The following is a 9,157-nucleotide window of genomic DNA, read 5'->3' on the forward strand; positions in this document are numbered from 1 at the left end:
GACGTGTTCGGTTTTAGATTTGTATTGAGTGTGAGGTGCTGGCGGACACAGCGGGTAGAGAAGTCCCGCAGGTCATGAGATGGAGGCACGCGGGACTGAAGATGCGGTGGGCGCTCTGAGCATAAAGAAGACACTCAGAAGCTTAAGGAAGCCTTATTTTATGATGTATGCACCACTGTGTTCACATTTCCTCCCCGCTACACACTTTCTTTACATGGCTTCGCTTGGAACTTCATTCCCTCTAAATTCTAAACTCAAGTACACATACTCTCCAGTACACTCATCTTCAACCACCACCTCTATATATTCATCTAGAACACTCTGCCCACCTCTCCCTGCCCCCAACCCCCTCACCCCACCCAGCGAGCTCCTGACCCACCTCCCTGCCTTGGATGAGGAACCATCTGGCACCTTCGCCCTCCTCTCCTCGGTTCCCGTCCTGCCACCCCAACAGCCCCAGACCTCAGGTCACCCCCGTCTTCTCTGCTCCTACAACACCCGCCAGGCTGCTGGGGAAGGTGTGACACCCGCAGGCAGCATCCCTGCCAATGGCCACACCCAGCTGTGGGCAGGGCACTCCGTGCTGTGTGACTGTCCTTCACTTGTCCCGACCTTCTCCCTCTCCCAGTCTCTTCACCAGCCATGCTAAGTCTCCCCTCTCTGAGGTCTGTCTTCCTCACTCTTAGCTGATGCGTTTACTTCCTGCCTCACTGAGATAGGAGAAGAGTCACACATTGTCAGCTTCTCATTCCCATGTGTGTCTCGGATTCCCAGGCTCCTGCCCCCTCCATTCCCTGAGGCATATACTGAAGGTCAGGGCCAGGATCATTGAAGTGATGCAAGTATGATTTTGAACTAATGATGCTCCTCCAGAAAGCTGCAATTTTTCTTAAAAAGCCCAAGTACTATGTACCTTTTACATTTAAACTTTTATGCCAAAGTCCCAGTGAAACACAATTTTTGTTTCCTGTCCGGGCATAACACAAAAGGAAAAATGATGATATTTTCTGTCCCACCTTTACATTTTGTTTTACATTTCAAGAATTTTTACCTGGCTTGTCTGATCCTCTCCTCCCTGTTAAACATAGCTAGGACCAATCCTTAGGAGCCAAACTGCCATGTTAAAAGAACTCAGGAATAAAAAGCCCTGAATTTACTGGAAAGGCTATAATTTGATTCCCATAGATTTTTCTTATCACATTAGTTGTAGTAACTTGTGCTGAGAAACACAACTGGTTTCTGTTTAGTACTCTTTACCTATTTTATTTGCTCAAGAAGGAAGGAAGCAATCTGAAATTTGAATACACAACTCACATATTCTCTCACTTTTATTTTATTATTTAATCAAATTGGGTGTTGCCCTGGCTGGTGTGGCTGAGTTGGTTAGAGCATCATCCGTACACAAGGTGGTGGGTTCGATTCCGGGTTGATGCCCATACCCAGGTTGTGGGTTTGATCCCCAATCAGGGCGCGTGCAGGAGGCAACTGATCAATGTTAGTCTCTCTCTCTCTCTCAGCAATAAAATAATTAATTGTTTTTAACATAAGGCCTGTAAAAAATTCTAATATTTTTCTAATATTAGTCTCTAATAATATTAGTCCCAACAGTTATCTTTAGGTGTTTTTGTGGCTGTAAGTAGCTATGAAACTTTTGCTCAAACCTTGGACAAAGATTAGAAGTTATTTGGAGTTGTTATCCCTCCACAAAGAATACATTTAAAGAGTTAATTCTTGATTCAGTGTTGGTCGAAAGTCGTTCAATGCCAACACAGCAAGCATGGATGTGGGACAGAGAAAGAGCGAGGTTATAAAACCAACCATGTGAATCCAGTAATAAGCCTCATCCATGTAAACTCAGTTATATGCTTCTTTATAAGTCACACAAAGGTATAGATTTCTGTTTGCTGGTTATGGGAAAAATAAAGACAGGGAAATACCAAGTGAACAAACAAACAAAGACAGGACCTAAGTAAAGACAGGTGCTAAGGAAACTGGTAACACAGGACTACAGAGCAGATAGTATTATATTCCAGGAGTTATATTAAAAGTCACTAAAAATTTCCAGTAACGAGTCTGAGTATACATAATTTGAAACAAACAAAGAAGCTGAACTATAAAGTAGGCCTCGTAAAGGTCAAACATTTGCCTTTCTAAGCTTGGCCTTCTGTATTCATTCTTGAGCATAGCTGCTGGTTGACAGGGCTGTTTGCTCTTTTAAACACAGTTCTTGTTTTGTGCTTGCCCACTTAAGGAGCAAACTTCTCCGTTGCCCACTCTAGCAACAGTCGCTAACATGGGTGTGTTTACTGTACAGCGGGCACGTTCGGAATGCCTTACACATGTACGAACCCTTTACCTCTCACAACAACCTATGAGGGAGAAATCATCTCCCCATTTTGCTGAAGAAGAAACTGAAGTCCCGAGACTTGGGGTTCACCACGTAACCTCATAAATTCTAGCTGAGGCCCTGGTCCCTCCCTGAGCTCCTCTCCTGCCCTTCCTTCCCGGCCCTGGCAAGGCTGCCCTTCCAGGAGCTCCCATCAGGATGGGAGGGCAGGGGAGCAGGTGGGGCAGGGCCAAGAGAAGCGGCCCAAGAAGGCAAAGAATCTGCTTCACTGTGTGAAGTTTGGAGTCACTTATGTTTTGCTCCCTCCCGCCTGCATCTTGTCCGAGCTTGTTCTCACTTCCTTTGTAACATACCCCTTTCCTGACCCTCCATCTCTACTTTTCCTCCTTCCTTTTCTTGATTCCAGAGCACCCAGGGACCTGGTGAGTCCATGTCCTTTGTGGGTGTATAAAGCCTTTCCTCCACAAAAAAAGATTAGGGTATTTAAGGGAGGGGAGCCAAAGTGGCAAAGGAGGCTTAAAAAAAAAAAAGAGGTGAGAAGGAGGGAAGGAGAAAAAGTATAGGACTCAGAGGGCATGATTTAAGCAAGTATTTGCTGAATAAGTATTGGATGAAATGAACGAGTCATACAAAGCTGAGGTCAAATTCTGATACAAAAGCTAGTGATTTAGAAATAAGTTGACAATCTAACCCATTATAAACCTATTATATAAACTATACATATAAGCCTGTTGTCCGAAGGCAGTTCATATGCCCTGTTCTGGACATTATATTTGGGAAACAACATTTGATTGAAGGACTACAGAGTACAAAAATAATGGTGTAAAACGCAATGTGTATATATAATACAGTTCTGTCTCAGCTAGTCAACACTTATTATAATAAGTTAATTACCACTTATTAAGCACCTACCCTGCTTCAGGCATTATGCTGGGCAGCCCTGGAAGTAGATAATGCCTACAGTTAATTAATTCAACAAATATTAATTTCCTCACTTACTGTGTGGTAGGTGGGATGCCGGGAAGGCTTCAGTGATGCTTCCAGCGTGTATCCATTACCAGAGCGAGTAAACGTTCTGGTGCAGCCTGGACTCCACCTGATGGAGGCAAGAGAGTGAAGCAACCAAGAGTTTCAGAATATGAACAAAAGTGGTGCTTCCACTTACTGGTCACATGATCTTGACTTGTCTCCAAACCGTATACCACACAGTGTTTTCTGAAGATCCTTTGAGATAATTTATTGCCAAAAAATGGTGCAGATCAGGTGTACGCTAATTTCCTTTCTCTAGAAATTGTTCATGGGTCTTTACTGTGATGGTATAGACAGCAGATAGCTGATAGTCTTTGGGATTATTTTCCTTTAAAAATGATGAGATAAACTCCTAATATTCTTCTAGCAAAATATTCACTAGATATGAGTTTTTTAAAATACTGATCTGATTGCTAAGGGCACTTACTACTAACATCTAACCACGGTCTTCTATTGTCCTTGACAGGAAAGAACAATATGGTTTCCACAAGCCCTTAAAAAATACATTTTAATGATGATGGCAAAGCCAAAGGTTATAAGACCCTGTACATTATGGAGGAAACCTGATTTCAGTCAACCTTTTAACGTACTTTGTCTAGAGAACTATCAGAAAGTTGTAGAAAGAATTAGAGGAAAGGAATAAAATGTGAAATCTTAGGTGGATCTTAAGCTATGTAATAGTATTTTGAACTGGGAAGCTTATTACCTGCAGACTTGGTAGAACATTCATTCCTTTCTGTAGAAAACTGGCTTCTGAGAGTGTCAAAGCCTTCACTATGGACGATAATCGTAAATTCAAAGTCAGCCTCTGAATTTCCGGCATTAAAATGTAAAAAATCACTTTTGTTTATTCAGAGTGTGATTATCTTGCCCTGGCTGGGTGGCTTAGTTGGTTGAAGCATCAACCTGTACAACAAAAAGGCTGCAGGTTCGATTCCCGGTCAGGCCACATACCTAGGTTGCAGGTTCGATCCCTGGTCAGGATACGTAGTTCGGTGCATACAGTTGGGGCGCCTATTGGAGGCCACCAGTCCATGTTTCTCTCTCCCATTCTCTCTTTAAAATCAATAAAAACATATCCTCAGGTGAGGATTTAAAAAAAAGTTTGGTCATCTCACTAGACCAGGGGTGGGCAAACTTTTTGACTCGAGGGCCACAATGGGTTCTTAAACTGGACCGGAGGGCCAGAACAAAAGCATGGATGGAGTGTTTGTGTGAACTAATATAAATTCAAAGTAAACATCATTACATAAAAGGGTACGGTCTTTTTTTTTTTTAGTTTTATTCATTTCAAACGGCCGGATCCGGCCCGCAGGCCGTAGTTTGCCCACGGCTGCACTAGACCAATTTTCTTATCTTTAAACATGATAAGATATTTATACCTATGTACGAGGTGGGACAGAAGTAGGTTTACAGTTGTAAATACAAGAAACAGAGTTTAGTCTTGTATTATTATTTATTAAGTATTTTATTATTTTTTATACAAACAATTGTAAACCTACTTTTGCCTCACCCTGTGTATACATACTGTGATCGGCTAGATCAGCGGTTCTCAACCTGTGGGTCGCGACCCCTTTGGGGGTCGATCGACCCTTTCACAGGGGTCGCCTAAGACCATCGGAAAACACATATATAATTACATGTTGTTTTTGTGATTAATCACTATGCTTTAATTACAATTTGTAACAATGAAATTGGGGGTCACCACAACATGAGAAACTGTATTAAAAGGTCGCGGCATTAGGAAGGTTGAGAACCACTGGTCTAGAGTTACACTGTTCTTTCTGAATTTCTCCCGGTTTCTTTCTACTACCATGTCCTGTTTTGTTACGTAGATTCTAGTGCAGCTGATCCTCAGAAAGAACTCTACTTTTACAATTTGAAAGTCACCAAGTGCAATGATTCTAGCCAAAGTGACCCATTTTAAAAGATGACCCATTTCAAAACCCATGAGTTATGATTCAACCTGTGCTATATTTGAGAGAAAGTTATTTTCTTTTCCTACAGTCTCATCATTTGAATCAGTCTTTTATAAAAGGGAAACTCGATCTCCACTTTAGTGAAATATAAAGTTTATTTGCTATAGCCTACACTTTATTTTGAAAATTCTTCACCTTTTGAGATTTTTTTTTTTTGTGGGGAGGGGGCAAAGCACTATGTCCAATATCATGTATGCCTCTTTCTTCTTTTTCACATTTGTTGTTGTTGTTGTTGACGGTATGACAGATGTCTCTCATTTTCTTCCTTTTTTGCCCCCCTCCACTCAACCCCTGCTCCAACCCAGGCCCTCCCCAGACTACTGTCTGTAATCATCTCTCATTTCTCACTTCCTGGAGAACAGTTTCTCTGCGCTTGGCTTGACCTTCCCCTGTCATAGGACTCATCCCTATGTTAAGGTGTCAGGGTGAGCCCCCAGAGGACTCATGTGGGTTAGAGTCAGCCTCACCCTCGGAGGGTGCTCAGTAAATACTCAAGGAGAAGTCTGTGGGACAGGGGAAAGGGCGGGAGAGAGAAGGAGCAGGAGAGAGAAGGAGCGGGGGAGAGAAGGCTCATTTTCAGTATATACAGGAAATATTTTAGATATTGAGTGTATCTTGCTTTAAAATAAAAGAGTTGACCCCCAAAAAGCAGCGCCCCATGCCCTGCGACAAGATATAAAATCTACCATAAGTTTGTTTTGAGAAAGTAAAACCTTAACTGCTCATCACCAGTCCCCTTTCAGGAAGTTCGGGATGGGACCTTTTCAGCGCCACTGCTTCATACAACTACCTTCAGCCATCCTTTTCTGGGTCAGTGTCAACTTCTCACATCTCTCTCCCCTCCCCCATCGGGACCAGGCAACGTTTCCCAAAATAAAGACACAGAGGACCAAGTCCAATTCTAATAGCTGTCCTTTCATCAGAGAATTACCCTAAATATGAGCCACAAGCCCCCACCCACCACTGTGTAACTTCAACGTAGGTGTCTCTTCAACATGATCTATAATCTATGAAAACCAGCACGGGGAAAGCAAAAAGATAGGGTGTGTAGTCAGAGTCAGAGGAAAAGTTGCTACGTCCACCTATATGGTATGTCACTTTGGGGTGCAAAATAAAATTCAGCAGAGTAAAAAAACAAAACAAAAAAACCACAGAGTGGCAGAGACCTTCCCGCTAGGAAGAGGTCTCCTTCCCCACTCCCCCCAGCCGGCCCACTTCCTCGTCTCCATTTCCCCAGCCACGCAAGCTTCCTCAGTCTGGCGGTTCCTAGTTTCCACCGCGACGCAAGCTTCCTACCCGAATTCACCCCCGCAGCCTCGGGGCAGCGCAAGGTTGGGGGACCCCCGCCGAAATCGGAGGCCTCGGGTCTCCCGCGCTCGGGCGGGTCTCAGCAGCGGGGCGCGGCGGGCGCCTCGCCGGAGCTCCCTCGGGTAGGGGAACCCGCCAGACCCCCCAGGAAACTTACCCCCCAGCGGAGCTCCGCGCCCCCCAGCCTCACTGCGCCGGCAGCGCCGGGGCGGCGGCTCGGCCCGGGGTCCCGGTGGTCGGCGCCCGCCCCAAGCAGCAGCGAACAAAGGCGCTCGGGAGGAAACGCGCCCCCCTTCCCCGCCGCGCTTCCCGCGGCCCCGGCCCGACCCCGTGGCGCGCGGGGCCGCTCCCGCTTCCCGACGCCCAGCCGCGCGCCCGACCCGGCGCGCACTCCAACCTGGAGTCCTGCAGCCGCCCTCCCGAACGTGCGCGCCCTCACCTCCTCGCCACCTTCCCCTCCCGCCCTAAGAAACCTCGTCAGGTCCGGGGCGGACAGAAGAGACTGCGAACCTCCTTTCCTTGGTCCCGGGCTGCTCCCTGCGGCGGCGCGGCGGGCGCGGCGGGGCCGCGCAGGGGCGGGGCGCAGGCTGGGCGGCCCGAGCCGGGACGGCGGACCTGGAGCTGCTCTCGGTCTCCGCTTCCCGGGCACAAAGAACAACTCATCAGGGAGTTGAGGTTTCCCAGAAGCGCGCTGGCGCTTCCCCCATTCAGTGGTCAGCGCGGGAGGACCCCCTTTTCCCCCCGTGGCGGGGTGGGAGGGTCACCCCATGTCGGACGCCGTCGGCTGTAGAGCAATTTTTAAAAATCGTACCGTCGATCTCTAGTTAATTACCCTGGAGCGACTGGTCTCAATACAGTTCCACGAGGAGATACAATCTGTTAGACTAGCAAGCCATTCGTTCGGAGCGAGCGGCGGCTACTCCTCTCTGGGAGGCAAGTTTCGGCTGAGCTGCCTCAGCCGCTGCCCCATCATTTTATTTCCTTGTTCAGAGCAACTGTTCCCAGCGCGAGCCGGGACAGAAAGAGCTCCCGGCGCACCGCTGATGCCAGGAGCCTCCGTGACAAAAGAAGGAAACGCCACGGAAAACTAAAGCTTCACCCCAGCGGTTCGTTTTAAAAAATGCAAGGCAGGGAGGGGAATCGCCCCCGCCCCCAAGGAGCTTCCTTCCAAGCCCAGCTGAATTTCAAAGAGCGCCTCCAGCACAACTTACCAACTCCGAGCCCGGCTCCTTAAACTCCCAAGTCGGCGGTCGGCTGTCCTCCCGACATCGCAGCAAAGGCCTTTTGGCCTCAGAAACAAAACGTGCCCGCTTGATCCGGGGCAAGGCCTGGGCCGGACTCGCTGGCTTCCTCCTCGGGGAGCCGAGTGGAGTGGGCAGATGAGAGCGGACCCAATCAGGGGCGCGGGCGGAGGGCGGGGGCGCAGCGCCCGGGAGGCTCTCCCACGGCGCGGTCTGCGGGCGCGAGTTTCCTGCACCTCTTGGCGTCGTGGGTCATTGCGAAGCCCAGCCTGCTTGCCCCTCCGCCACCACCCGCGTGGTGGTGATGATGTGCTGCTGTCGATGGGTAGGTCCCACCGGATCCAGTCCCAATGGGTGCAAGGCCACTCCGGGAAGTGCTGCCCGGCGCCTCGTTAGTTAATTGAGGACATGTCCTCAGATGATCGACTGTGAGCCAGAATCCACATGTATGTCTTGGAGCTGCTTTTCTTGCTCACAGTACTTAATGCGCACCTCTAGACAAAAATCAGAAGAATGTAAATTTCCACTGAAGGAGAGGGTAACTAAATCCTTTATGTGTTTGGTTTCTTATTCCTCAGATGTTCCAGCCGTCTTATAGAACAAGCATTATCACTTAGCAAACATCATCATTTAACATTGTCATTAATACTTTGAACGATTTTGTAATTGTACATATTTCTGAACATGAGAAAAAAAAGATTAATCCACATCAAGTAAATTAAAAGCTTTGCGTTTCTTATTGTAAAAGGAATAAGACAGGTAATGGGTTCAAAGTACATTACTGAATCCGAGTTTGAAATTGTAATTACAGTATTGTACCTGTTATTTCAAATTAAATTTTCCAGATGGTTTATAACTGCTTTCTGTAAGCCCTTTAGCTTATTTTGAGTCATCCAATTTTATATATATATATATATATATATATATATATATATATATATCCCATAGAGAGAATGCCTCAGAACTGCTATTATCCACTCAGAGGTTATAGTGCCATATGTATGTCAGAACACAGACAGAAATATTTATATAATGTGATTTGTAAGGGGGTCACTGACAGGGACCCATAAGGAAACTGACTCATTGTTCATGCTATGCAAATCACCTCCCTTCTTTGCCTATGCAAAATAAAATCCTGACTAATTTCACATACATTCTTCCCATCTGTCATATGTGTATGCCATACCTATGGGCAAATGTTCAGTTACCTTTATATTCCGTTCAGGCCATGTGGAGCGAGGCTCACATAGGTC

The 9,157-nt window shown here is 46.6% G+C and overlaps 1 protein-coding gene across 5 annotated transcripts in view; it reads right to left on the reverse strand.

Annotated features, from left to right (window-relative positions):
• Window positions 1-8,790, reverse strand: part of B3GNT5 (UDP-GlcNAc:betaGal beta-1,3-N-acetylglucosaminyltransferase 5) — a 16,862-nt gene extending 8,072 nt beyond the window's left edge. Inside the window, exons 1-2 of one of the 5 annotated variants that reach the window (XM_014452314.2) lie at window positions 7,875-8,790; window positions 3,347-3,443 (exon numbers count right to left, since the gene is read on the reverse strand). The gene's annotated coding sequence lies outside the window, so the exon portion shown is untranslated. Of the gene's footprint in view, window positions 1-3,346; window positions 3,444-4,082; window positions 4,483-7,136; window positions 7,194-7,474 lie in introns of those variants that run through there. The other 4 variants (XM_023750640.1, XM_014452313.2, XM_014452315.2 and 1 more) reach the window with 4 other exon arrangements.
• Window positions 8,791-9,157: the final 367 nt, after the last annotated feature.

The sequence above is a fragment of the Myotis lucifugus genome, unplaced genomic scaffold, assembly GCF_000147115.1.
Source record: "Myotis lucifugus unplaced genomic scaffold, Myoluc2.0 scaffold_14, whole genome shotgun sequence".
In the NCBI taxonomy this organism is placed as follows: Eukaryota; Metazoa; Chordata; class Mammalia; order Chiroptera; family Vespertilionidae; genus Myotis; species Myotis lucifugus.